Raw genomic sequence first — 10,877 nt, 5'->3', positions numbered from 1 at the left:
ACGGCAACAGGAGCTCAGTGGAAGCCTTCGTGACTGGAAGGTCCCGCTGGTCACTGATGTTGCTGATACAGCATCCCCATGCGTGGCTCTTCTTGCTTGGCACCTGCCTCAACGCCTTCCAGTCCTAGCAAGCGGCAGAGCTGTGATGGGTTTTCCAAGTCCTCCTGGCCCTCCTTAGCTCTTCTTCCACTCCCCTAAGTCTTTCCAGCAAGGACCCTGTGAACGCCTGGGCAAGCAAAGTGGCATCGTGACGTGAGTCTCAACAGGAACCACCAACCGGGACTAACCTCTCTCAGCAGCCCCCTTTCCAGCAGTGTTTGGTGGAAAGAGACTGTGCAAGAGGGAGGAAGGGAACAGCAGGTCCGATTCTGCTCTGTTGTGAGCAGCAAGGAGGTGGAATAACTCTTTCAGTCCATGGGCCACTTGGGTGTGAAACTGCTGTAAGGCACTTCAGACTGAGAGGAGGTGGGGGAAGAGCTCTCTGATGAGAGCTAAGGGGAAAGGGGGGGAAGTGAGAGAGAAACTGAATTTAAATGGATTAAGCCTGTCTGTCCAAAGTCCTTTGTTTCCTGCCACCTCCCTGGTGTGACTTTCACAGCTGTATTCTGTGTGGCTGGGGACCTGGTTTTAGGTTCTCTGCAAAGTCAGCATGGAGCTTTATACCTCCTGGGCATTTCCCTGAGCAGCCAGAGGGACCAGGAGCCAAATCCTCAGGACAGAGAAACCCCTTTGATTTCTCTTCTCTAATGTCTTTCCTGTCCTCTCTGTAGGTGATGGCCTCATGAATTGGTGTCTCCAGCATCACTGCTCAGTGGGTGACAAATGGGGATGCATTCCCATCAGGCAAGTCTCTGTTCTCACCCTCTCGCTTTTGGGATTCCCCTTTTCTTTGGACCTGGCATCTTGTTTTCTCCTGGGCAGCCAAAGTGGGTGTTTATACAGGTGGTGGTAGGTGCAAACAAGGCTGGGGGTCATGCACAGTGGACTTGTGAACACCAGGGATCAGGAGTATTTCTTGAACAGGCCTTGAATTACTTGATTCTCCTCCTCAGCTGACAGCCTAAAGCATGGGCATGCGGGGGGCAAGAAGAGGATGTGTAGTTAGGGCAAATTTGTCCTTTGAGCCTGGACTCACAAGTGGAAAGGTAAAGTAATAGGTAAAATAAAGTAACATGTAAAAATGTCTGTTGGTCAGCAAAATGCTTTGCTTCAAAGCTCTTTTAAGCTTTTTTAAGCTTTTTAAAATCTTTTAAATGAAGATGGCTGGAATTGTGCAGACTGTCCTGGATCCACACAGTGCACCTGGAAAATGGCAAGGTAAAATGTTTTGATTTTTTTCCAGACTTCAGCTTAACTAGGCCAATGTAACAGCCTCAGTATGAATTTCCACAATGTTTTGCTTGGTCCACTACTACTTATTTTGCATTTATTTGGGTTTGCCTTTTAAAAAAACCCCTTCCTTGACCTTAATTCTGGGTTGAACCCAGTGGTGCAGAGTCTGCCAAGGTTGGGATCTGCCTAGTGTACTGCCCTCACGAAACCAAGGGGCACACATGGAGCAGGAGCCCTGGGCTGAGTGCACGACTACCTGCAGGGCTGCTGAGCTGGCACCGCTGCCTTCTCCAACGTAGGAACAAGTGAGATGGTGGCAGGACTGTCCTGCCCCTCACCTTGCAGAGGTGCACTGCATCTGCGCAGGGGTCCAGTCCAGCAGTGGGTCCCTGGGGGAGCAGCTAAGGCAGCGACAGCCCCGTCCCCCATGTAGCTCACACTGCAGCTCACGTGGTGCTCGAGCAGCTGCGGGATCCTGTGGCTCTTCCTCCCCCTTCTCCCCCTGCAGCCCTGGTGCAGCTGCAGCCAGCCCTGGGATTCAGCCCCCGGGAAGCAACTCCCTGCTGGGCCATGGTCTCGGCAGGGCAGGGGCAGGCTGCAGCCCCGGGAGAGGTACACCGCAGTGTTTGTTGTCTAATCATCTCCTGCCCCCATGCCAGGAGCCGAGCACACACAAACAGTGCCGGGCTCCGGTGAGAAGCACTGCCTGCGAGATAAGCCAGGCAAGGAAAACACATTCATCTCCATGTCTCTTGGCCTCAGACGGAGTTTCATCTACTGGCATTTTCCTGGCGTAGGCTCAGGGCACACCACAATTCACCTGAGGAGCCAGACACTGGGGAGCCAGCTCCCATTCCTGGCGAGAGGTGTCAGCCCCAAATGGTGCAGATCACGACGTCTGCAAGGAGCTGGTGGTTGAGGCCCTGTTGGTGCACAGGGAAGGGTGCTGACCCTGGGCTGAGCCCTTGCGGCAGCCTGGACCCAGCTGCACGTTGCCAACGGTTGTGTTCATCACCTGAGCAAAAGGGCGAGATTCCCTGCCCAGAGTCCCTGTACCCGGCCCTGCACTCAGCACCCAGCAGAGCCCAGGTTAAGAGCTTCCAACCGGCAGCCTGGACAGACTAGAAATAACTGGTCTTTGGGAGATACAGAGCTGGAGTGCGAGAGCAGAGCAGAGTCTCGACTCCAGCCTGCGGCTGCTCAATGTCTGATAAGGAGGCTGCTAGTGCCGTCTTGCAGCACTCCCAACCTGCCAGCTCTCCGCAAATGAAACGTCCTGGTGAAATGCCCCCCACCCTTGGCTCCCTCTGATCCTCTCCGAAGCTGAGCCGAGACTGGAATGTCTCCTGGGATGTGATTCCCTCTAGCCTAAGGGGGACTGTGTTAATAAAACTCAGCCTGAGACGATGGGGGAGGAGGCAGGCAGGGCTGGTGAGATGAGGCTTTTACAAACAAGTCACAGGTCTGCTGGAAATGTCCTGTCCTGTCGTCTCTCCCTCCCCCTGTCCCCGGAGCTGAGCTGTGGAATTCAGGGTGTGGGTCAAGGCTTTTCTTCACACATGCTTCTGCTGAGAGCCCCTAAGCCCCTCACCTCCCTCCCTCTCCCCCCTCCTCAGCACCTCCCTGGAACAGGTATGACTCCTCCAGCCCCTCTCGGCTCATCCTCGCTGCTGCTGGGACCCTCCTGCCACTCCGCATTGCTCAGGCATCATCCCAGGGTGTGCTTTTCCCATGATGAGTGGAAGGTGTCCCTCCCCAGGATGTGCAGGCCAGCTTGGTAAGCCAGGGCCAGCAGCAGCAAGGAGAGAGTGCTCCCCGCATCTCGGTAGGACCGGGGAGCGGCTGTGCTCATGGCAGGGAAGCAGCTGGGCTGGTTGGTGCCAAGTGAGCAGAAACAGGCATCCACAGGGCATCTGCCCAGCATCAGGGCAGTGCTGTGGGCTCTGACTGAATTAAGCCATGTGAAAGCAGTGAGGATGTGAGCCAGGAGGGAAGAATGACAGGAGAGCAAGTAAACTCAGTCCACAGGAGATAACCAGGAAGAGAGATCACGGAGGTGTGGGTTTTGGTTGGTGTGAGTGCTCTCTTGGCTCCCATTGGGATGCAAAGTGGCTCTCACAGCTGTTAGTGTATGCAGCAGTGATGCAGTGCCCTGTAGTTCAGAGCTCATGCTACCCTAGATGCTGTGGGGAAGGATGTGTCTGTGACCCACACTGCATTGCCACTAACAAATGTCAATGCAATAAATTGGCTGCCAGACTGTGGCAGAGCTCCCAAGATGTTTTTCCACTTTCTCTTGGACAGCAATTGCTGAACTCTGAGACTGCATTATCACAAACTCTGTGCCCTGGGGGTGTGCCTCTGTGCCCTGGGGGTGTAGAACCCTCAGATCCAGGGAAACACCCAGAGACCAAACTGAAGACTCGGAAGAACACTCTAAAAGGAGCACCACAAGAGCTCGCACACGGCTGGGAATGAATCCAGCATGGCATACACAGTGCCCAGCCTTTGCAGAGATCTGTGGTGTTTGCTCAGGCCACCAATTTTGCAAATGCCAGACAAAAAGCATGCACTGTTCCTACGGAGGAACCTGTGGATGGTCTCTGCATTGAGCTCAGCACTCTATGGTGGAGGCTGCAGCTGAAAGAAGAGCATTTCAGCAGAAATCTTGACAAACCAGAGTGCACGATCAGGCTTCCACGTGCCATTTGCAGAGGAAGCAAGAGCAAGAGGAGATACCACTAGCTGCTTCTACAGAGAACAGAAAAGATAGGCTCCAGTATTTAGTTTCCGGCTGAGAAGAGATGTTGGAAGCTGGTGGCTGGACAGCCTCAGTAGGGCAGGGAGAGCTATGTGGTGACTAAAACTCATGAGGCATTTTGGAGAGCTGAGACAGAGGACCCCAAATCTCAGGTGGCTGTGAACTGTTTGTGTAAAGGCTGCAGCATCACACAAGATCTCTCCGGCTGCCGTATGGGCTATGTCTTTGCTTGGGAAGGGGGAGATGGGGGAAGGTACTTACTGTAATGATCTAGTTCAAAGCGGTAGCTGTTCATGGGTTGGTGCTAACAGCCTCCTAAAATGTCACAGGTGCCTCTGCCTTACACACAGACCCCGTTCTTGCTTCCATATTCACTCACGTGTTGTTTTACTACAGACACCTCTGAGTCATCAGCCCCCTCCACCCGCCAGAGCTGTGCTTGGGGAACCACCAAGCACAGCTCTCTGGAGATGTTTGCTGTGTGTCTGCAATAGAGAGGGGGGAAACCAGACCGGTCAGGGAGCAGCTGTGCACGAGTGGAGGGAAACAGCTTCTGGGTAGACATTTGGGTGAGGAGGAAATGCCAAGCCCATTGACTGGGACAGCACAGGTAAAGCAGGGAGCCTGTAAAGGTGTGAGATCCCTCCAGGGCCAACTCAGCACTGTTATCTCCTGCAAGGGATGTGAGCTCGTTGCTTGGGGCTCCCTGAAACCACCTGGCAGATCCCAGCCAGAGGAGAGGCAGTGAAGGGCCCTGTCTCATTGCTCAGGTCCTCCAGACACACACCAAACAAACCTGCGCTGGCTTTTTAGCTGCACTGCTTACGGTGTGCTCTGCGGCCGTGAAGAAAACGAACAAAATCTCCGGGCTCAGGTTTGCCATGCTGTCCCGTATTTAGCAGGTGAATTCACAGAGCTTACAGTAGTTGTTGTCCTCATGATCTGAGGATGCACTGGAGGTGTTTTGGAAGAGGTGATTTCTTGACTAGGGCTGACTTTTGGGACACAAAAGCCCTTCTTTAAGTTACAACTAATGGCATCAGCCTTCAGCTGGGATCAGAACATGTCTCCGAGTGCACAAGCCCTGCTTCTGGATGTGTGGATACAAAGGAGATCGAACTTCTGAGATGCAGCTGCCACTGGGGAAGAGGAGATCTGGGGAACTTCTCTTTCTACCACCTCCTCTTTCCCCACCAGGAGCTGAGGGCATCCACATTCCACATCTGATACCTTCCTCCATCCACAGGTCACCAGGGTGGGTTTAAGTGGAACAGGTAAATGCAGCGATGTACCTACATCTCCCAGGATCCATGGGCATGGCTGAGAGAAGCCTCTTCTGAAGGGGAGAGCTCTCCGGAAACCCAGAGCAGAGCAGTCTAGCTCAGGTGTGCTCCAGCAGTCAGGCCCTGGGGTTCAAACGGGAAACACTCGTGGTGTGAATGGATTCAGGTCTGGAAGAGCCATCAGACCAAAAGTGGGCTAGCATGAATGAGTTAAAATCCTTTCGCTTGCTTTGTGAAATTTATTGAAAACTACATTGTTCATCTGCTGAAACTTCACAGCTGTTGAGATTGCCCTCAGGGAAAACCACATCCAAGAAATGGCATGTAGATCCTGAGCACAAGACTTGAAAGCTGAAACAGCACTCTGTAGTGCTGCCTTCCCTTCCCTTCCCTTCCCTTCCCTTCCCTTCCCTTCCCTTCCCTTCCCTTCCCTTCCCTTCCCTTCCCTTCCCTTCCCTTCCCTTCCCTTCCCTTCCCTTCCCTTCCCTTCCCGCCATCTGCAGCTCCTCCAGTTAGACGCCACATTTTTTTCTTCCTCTCTTTTCTCATCTATGACTCTTGCAGTACAGTCACTTCATTTCACAGCATTGTATTTTGGCTAAGAAGAGACTGAGGAAGGATGCAGATGGCAAGAGGTCTGTGTGGGGAGAGTATGCTCAAAGCCCATGGCATCCAGTGTGAGATGGGGCTGTGTGCCACACTGCAGTGGTGATGCCATTGAATATCACCTACCTCTGACGCTACTGCTTTGTTATCCCTTGGGAGAATGGCGGTGAGGCAAGGCTGTGGGAAACATGCCCCTTTGCTCATGAAAAATCTGTGAATTCCTTTTAGTGGTAGCAACTTACTTGATTTTTTTTAATTATTTGTCAGTTGCAACTTCTGCTTGCAAAAAACTTTATAGGATAAAAAAGTAGTGCTTGCATATTTACATCTGACCTGAAATCTCCATATGGACTTGGGAGACTGAAATCAGCCACTCATTGTAGCAAACACATTGGTAAGAACTGGAGGTTTTGTTTCTTTTTTTTTTTGGGGGGGGGAGGGGGATTGTCCACAAATGAAAATATTGGCTAATTCATCAGACACTTTCTTCTGCTTTGAATAGTTTGCCCAGATCCCTGAGCAACCATTCCGTGCAATTTGCTGTTAACCTAAATAACTTAAATTCAGGTACACCCAGAGCACTGCCCAGATCTGCCCATGCATGCAATAATTAGGGTTCTCCAAGCACAAACCTGCAGCTCAGGAGGCAGTAGGCTCCATCAGCATCTCCAGATGGCTACCTGCTGGTGGTGGCCCGTGGCAGGGACGGGGCAGGGATGCGCTGCAGTGTGGCATGGCTGCGTGGAGAAGGCTTCTGTGGAAACATGCCACTTGTGGGTGGCACCGTTCCCCTAAGCAAACGCCCTGTGAAACTGCAACCTGGTACAGACAGACCTGCTCTCTGTCGTCCGATGGAGGGGCAGAGACTTACAGGACACCCAGGGAGGCCGGATATTGCATTCCTTACCTGTGAAATAACCCCTTGCAATCCAAATGCTTGGGGAATTCCTAGATCTCTTTGTAGTCACATTTCGTCTGTGACAGTGTGAGGATTTAAGTGAGGCAAACTCTGAAGGGGGAGATTATTATCTGCTTTTAGAGCAATGGGGAGAAAGCAGTTGGAAAAAACAGACCTGCTTTTTACAAACCTTGTCTTACCTGATCCTGCTGCTAACAGGAGGGAGCATACAGGCCAGCCAGTGCACCGAGTTATTCAGAAATGACTGGTTTTGAGTAAATCTTTCCAGAACTATTCAGGAATTAGCTACTGTCTTTCAGATTTATATGTCCCTTAATCCAGAATTAACCTTCAAGTGTAGGCAAGCCCTAACACTTGAACTATTTAAGGAGGGATCGTCTGGAGCATGGGAAGAGAGAGAGGCAGAAACAAAGCTACTTGATTGAATCAAAGATCAAATTTAGGCTGAAAAACAGGGGCGTTAGGAAGTTTTGCCAGGGAAGCAGTGACAACTGTTGCGGGGATATTTAGACACAAACGGGGCCCTGCTGCACAAGTCCCCTGAGGGAAGGATGGCTCCACAGCAGGGCTCTGTGCAGGGAGACCTAGCACAGTACTTCCACCCCGGTGCTGAGGACTCTCCACCTGGGAGCAGAGGGCTTGGAGTGGGTGGTGTGTGTGCGGGTGGAGTTGTGTACACTCAGCCTTCTCAGACAGCCACAATAAATTATCTCATTAGTAAACCCAGGGTAGCAGTGCTCCTCAGCACATACCCGGCCTCCCACAGCACGGAACAATTTTGCGTCTAATTAACCAAATCAAAGGGTCCCCCAGATGCAGCTTAAAGGGACACGCTCAGCTTGAAACCCAGGCTCCTTCAGCAAGTTTTTCTGTGCATAGTGGAACTAATGAACCTCGATTTCCTATGACTGGAGGTCTGGCATTCCCTACGCCCCCTGCAAGTCCGTCCTCTCCTCCCCCGGGCAGGTGCCTAGCTTCTTTCTACAGCCAGGGACAACAGAGGAGGGAAGAGGAGCCCGTGGTGCAGGAGCCCCAGCCCCATCCGCTGATGGGCTCGACCGTGCTCACTGCTGATGGCAGAGAACTGAGCTCTCACCCCGGGGGTTTCCTTGCAGTGAGGGGCTCCCTGAGGTCACCCTTTTCTTCCCTTCTGCCTTTTTTTCTCAAGTCTTAAGACCTCTGTTTCCCCACAAGTGCTCGTGGCTCAGCAGGACAGGGCTGCATGGGGAAGGGAACCCTGCTCCCCCAGGACACATGGCTGGGAAAAGGAAAAAATGCAGGTGCTGGTGATGCACCGGCTTTTCAGTTGCCTTTTTGTGGTTTTACAACTGCTTGGCCCCCTCTCCTCTTTATTAGCAGGCAAAAGACAGGCAAATGCCGAATGTAACATGCTGCTGCTCCAGCTGTAAGCAGAACTGCACAGCACAGGTCCCGGGGCAGGCGAGTTCCCCAGTGCTGCGGGAGGAAGGATTTGGGAGCGTTACCCCTCAGAAGAGGAGACCAAAGTCATGTTTGTTTGAGACACAATCCCTTTCTTCAGAAGCACAGGAGGTGCAGCTCTTCCCCTGCCCACCCAGCTCCTGCGCCAAGGAGGCGGCTTGCTTTACAAATGCTTTTCTCTTCCCCTCGTGCTGGAAATTTGATTCCACAAAAACACTTACACAGCAGCTAATTGCCAACCCTGCAGTGACTTAGCTCTCTAATTCCTGCCAGTCAATGAACCGGCCCAAAGAACTGGTTTTCATAACTTAGTGAATGTACGAACACAGCCCTGGAGACATAACACAGCTGGGATTTTTTTTTTCCTGGACAACTTCTGGATCCTTCTCAATTTTGGAAATTTCATTCACTCCACAGGGCATAAGGAACATCCAAAGATGGAGTGGGCAACCAGGCCCATCCCAGGGAGACATCAAGCAGACATGGACCCACAGAGGCCCCTGGAGACCAGCTGAGGTGCCAGGGAAGAGATGATTGTTAAGAAATTGGTTTGAAGGTAAAACTGGCATCGCCCAGCCTGTCTGTTTGTGATTCGAGGGCTCATCATCGTCTCTCCATGGATTCCTACTTCCCAACAATATCCACACCTTGCAAAGGTTTCCTTGATCTGCTGGTTTGTATCCAGAAGGCTGCTGCAAAAATTGTTGTGCTGGCCAATGGCTTAGACCACATCATTCCTCCCCACGCTCCTCCCTGGCACCCTCTTTTCTCTGCCCCAGTTGTGGACTGTTCATCTTCCCTCTCCCAGCCCTTCATTATCCACCTCTCCTCCACCCATCATCTGCCATGCAACAGAGGCCGACTCCATCATCCATTTCCAACAAGCCCCTTCATGCTCTCTCCTGCTCTGCTCCACACCTGGGAGAAGGAGCCTCTGAGCATTTGCAAAGCCACTGCATCACCCTCCTTGAAGCTCTTTGTCACGACATCTGCAGAAACCTTCACAGCAGAGCTGCTGTGCTCTGCTCATTGCTTGCTAGCAGTGGCTCCTTCCTCCCTCCTGCTGCCTGGTCTGCCTGCACCCAGCTGTTGTTTCTTCGCTCCTGCCTGGACTGAGGGCAGGAAAGCTCTACAGAGGGACCTGGACAGGCTGGATTGATTGGCCGAGGCCAATTGTATGAGGTTCAACAAGGCCAAGTGCCAGCTCCTGCACTTGGGTCACAACAACCCCATGCAACGCTACAGGCTTGGGGCAGAGTGGCTGGAAAGCTGCCTGGCAGAGAAGGACCTGGGGGTGTTGGTCAACAGCCGGCTGAATATGAGCCAGCAGTGTGCCCAGGTGGCCAAGAAAGCCAATGGCATCCTGGCTTGTATCAGGAATAGCGTGGCCAGCAGGACTAGGGCAGTGATCGTGCCCCTGTACTCGGCACTGGTGAGGCCGCACCTCGAATGCTGTGTTCAGTGCTGGGCCCCTCACTCCCAGAGAGACATTGAGGGGCTGGAGCGTGTCCAGAGAAGGGCAACGGAGCTGGGGAAGGGTCTGGAGCACAAGGCTGATGGGGAGCGGCTGAGGGACCTGGGGTTGTTGAGCCTGGAGAAGAGGAGGCTGAGGGGAGACCTCATCACTCTCTACAACTGCCTGAAAGGAGGGTGTAGAGAGGTGGGGTCGGTCTCTTCTCCCAGGTAACAAGCGATAGGACGAGAGGAAATGGCCTCAAGTTGCACCAGGGGAAGTTCAGAGTGGACATTAGGAGAAATGTCTTCACCAAAAGGGTTGTCCAGCACTGGACCAGGCTGCCCAGGGAAGCGGTGGAGTCACCGTCCCTGGAGGTATTTAAAAGCCGTGTGGATGTGGTGCTTAGGGACATGGTGTAGTGGTGGGCTTGGCAGTGCTGGGTTAATGGTTGGACTTGATGGTCTTAAAGGTCTTTTCTGACCTAAACAATTCTGTGATTCTGTGATTCTGTGGCTGCACAGAGCTTTGTCCTTCATTGTAGGCTCTGTGGCTCTACAGCTCTCAGCAGAACATGGTCCTCACCCAGCGGCAGGAGCCCAAAAATGAGCAAAGCCACGTTTAGGCCAGTGACTCCAGAGGTGGTATGTTGCTTCATCTGCTGGTGCTGAATTTGGGCACAGCGAGATACCAGTTCACCCCTGAAAGTGTGTTCGTGGTCCCACAGCATAGTGGGACAAAATGAAATGCAAAGTCAAACCCGATTTTGGAGCAGGTAGAGCTGTGGTCAGTGTCTCCTATGGAGGCAGAAGCCATCACATGAGTATAAATCATATTTATATGATTTATATAATGGCAGCGTCCCCTCCCCTGTTATCTGGCGGGGCTGAACGGCCCCTCCAGCAGCCTTTCACAATGGGGACGTTAAAAACATCAGCGGGGGGCTCCAAGCCTGGGCATACAGGGCCAGGCGGGTCAGAGCCCCACTGCCCTGTCCAGGGCACCGGGTTCGCACCTCGTGGGCTGGTGTCAGCCCTGGGCCCTGTCACTTCACTCAGGTGGGGGCCGGCTGGGCCCTGCCGG

Source organism: Mycteria americana, chromosome 13 (assembly GCF_035582795.1).
Source record: "Mycteria americana isolate JAX WOST 10 ecotype Jacksonville Zoo and Gardens chromosome 13, USCA_MyAme_1.0, whole genome shotgun sequence".
NCBI lineage: Eukaryota > Metazoa > Chordata > Aves > Ciconiiformes > Ciconiidae > Mycteria > Mycteria americana.
This window is presented reverse-complemented; position numbering follows the sequence as displayed.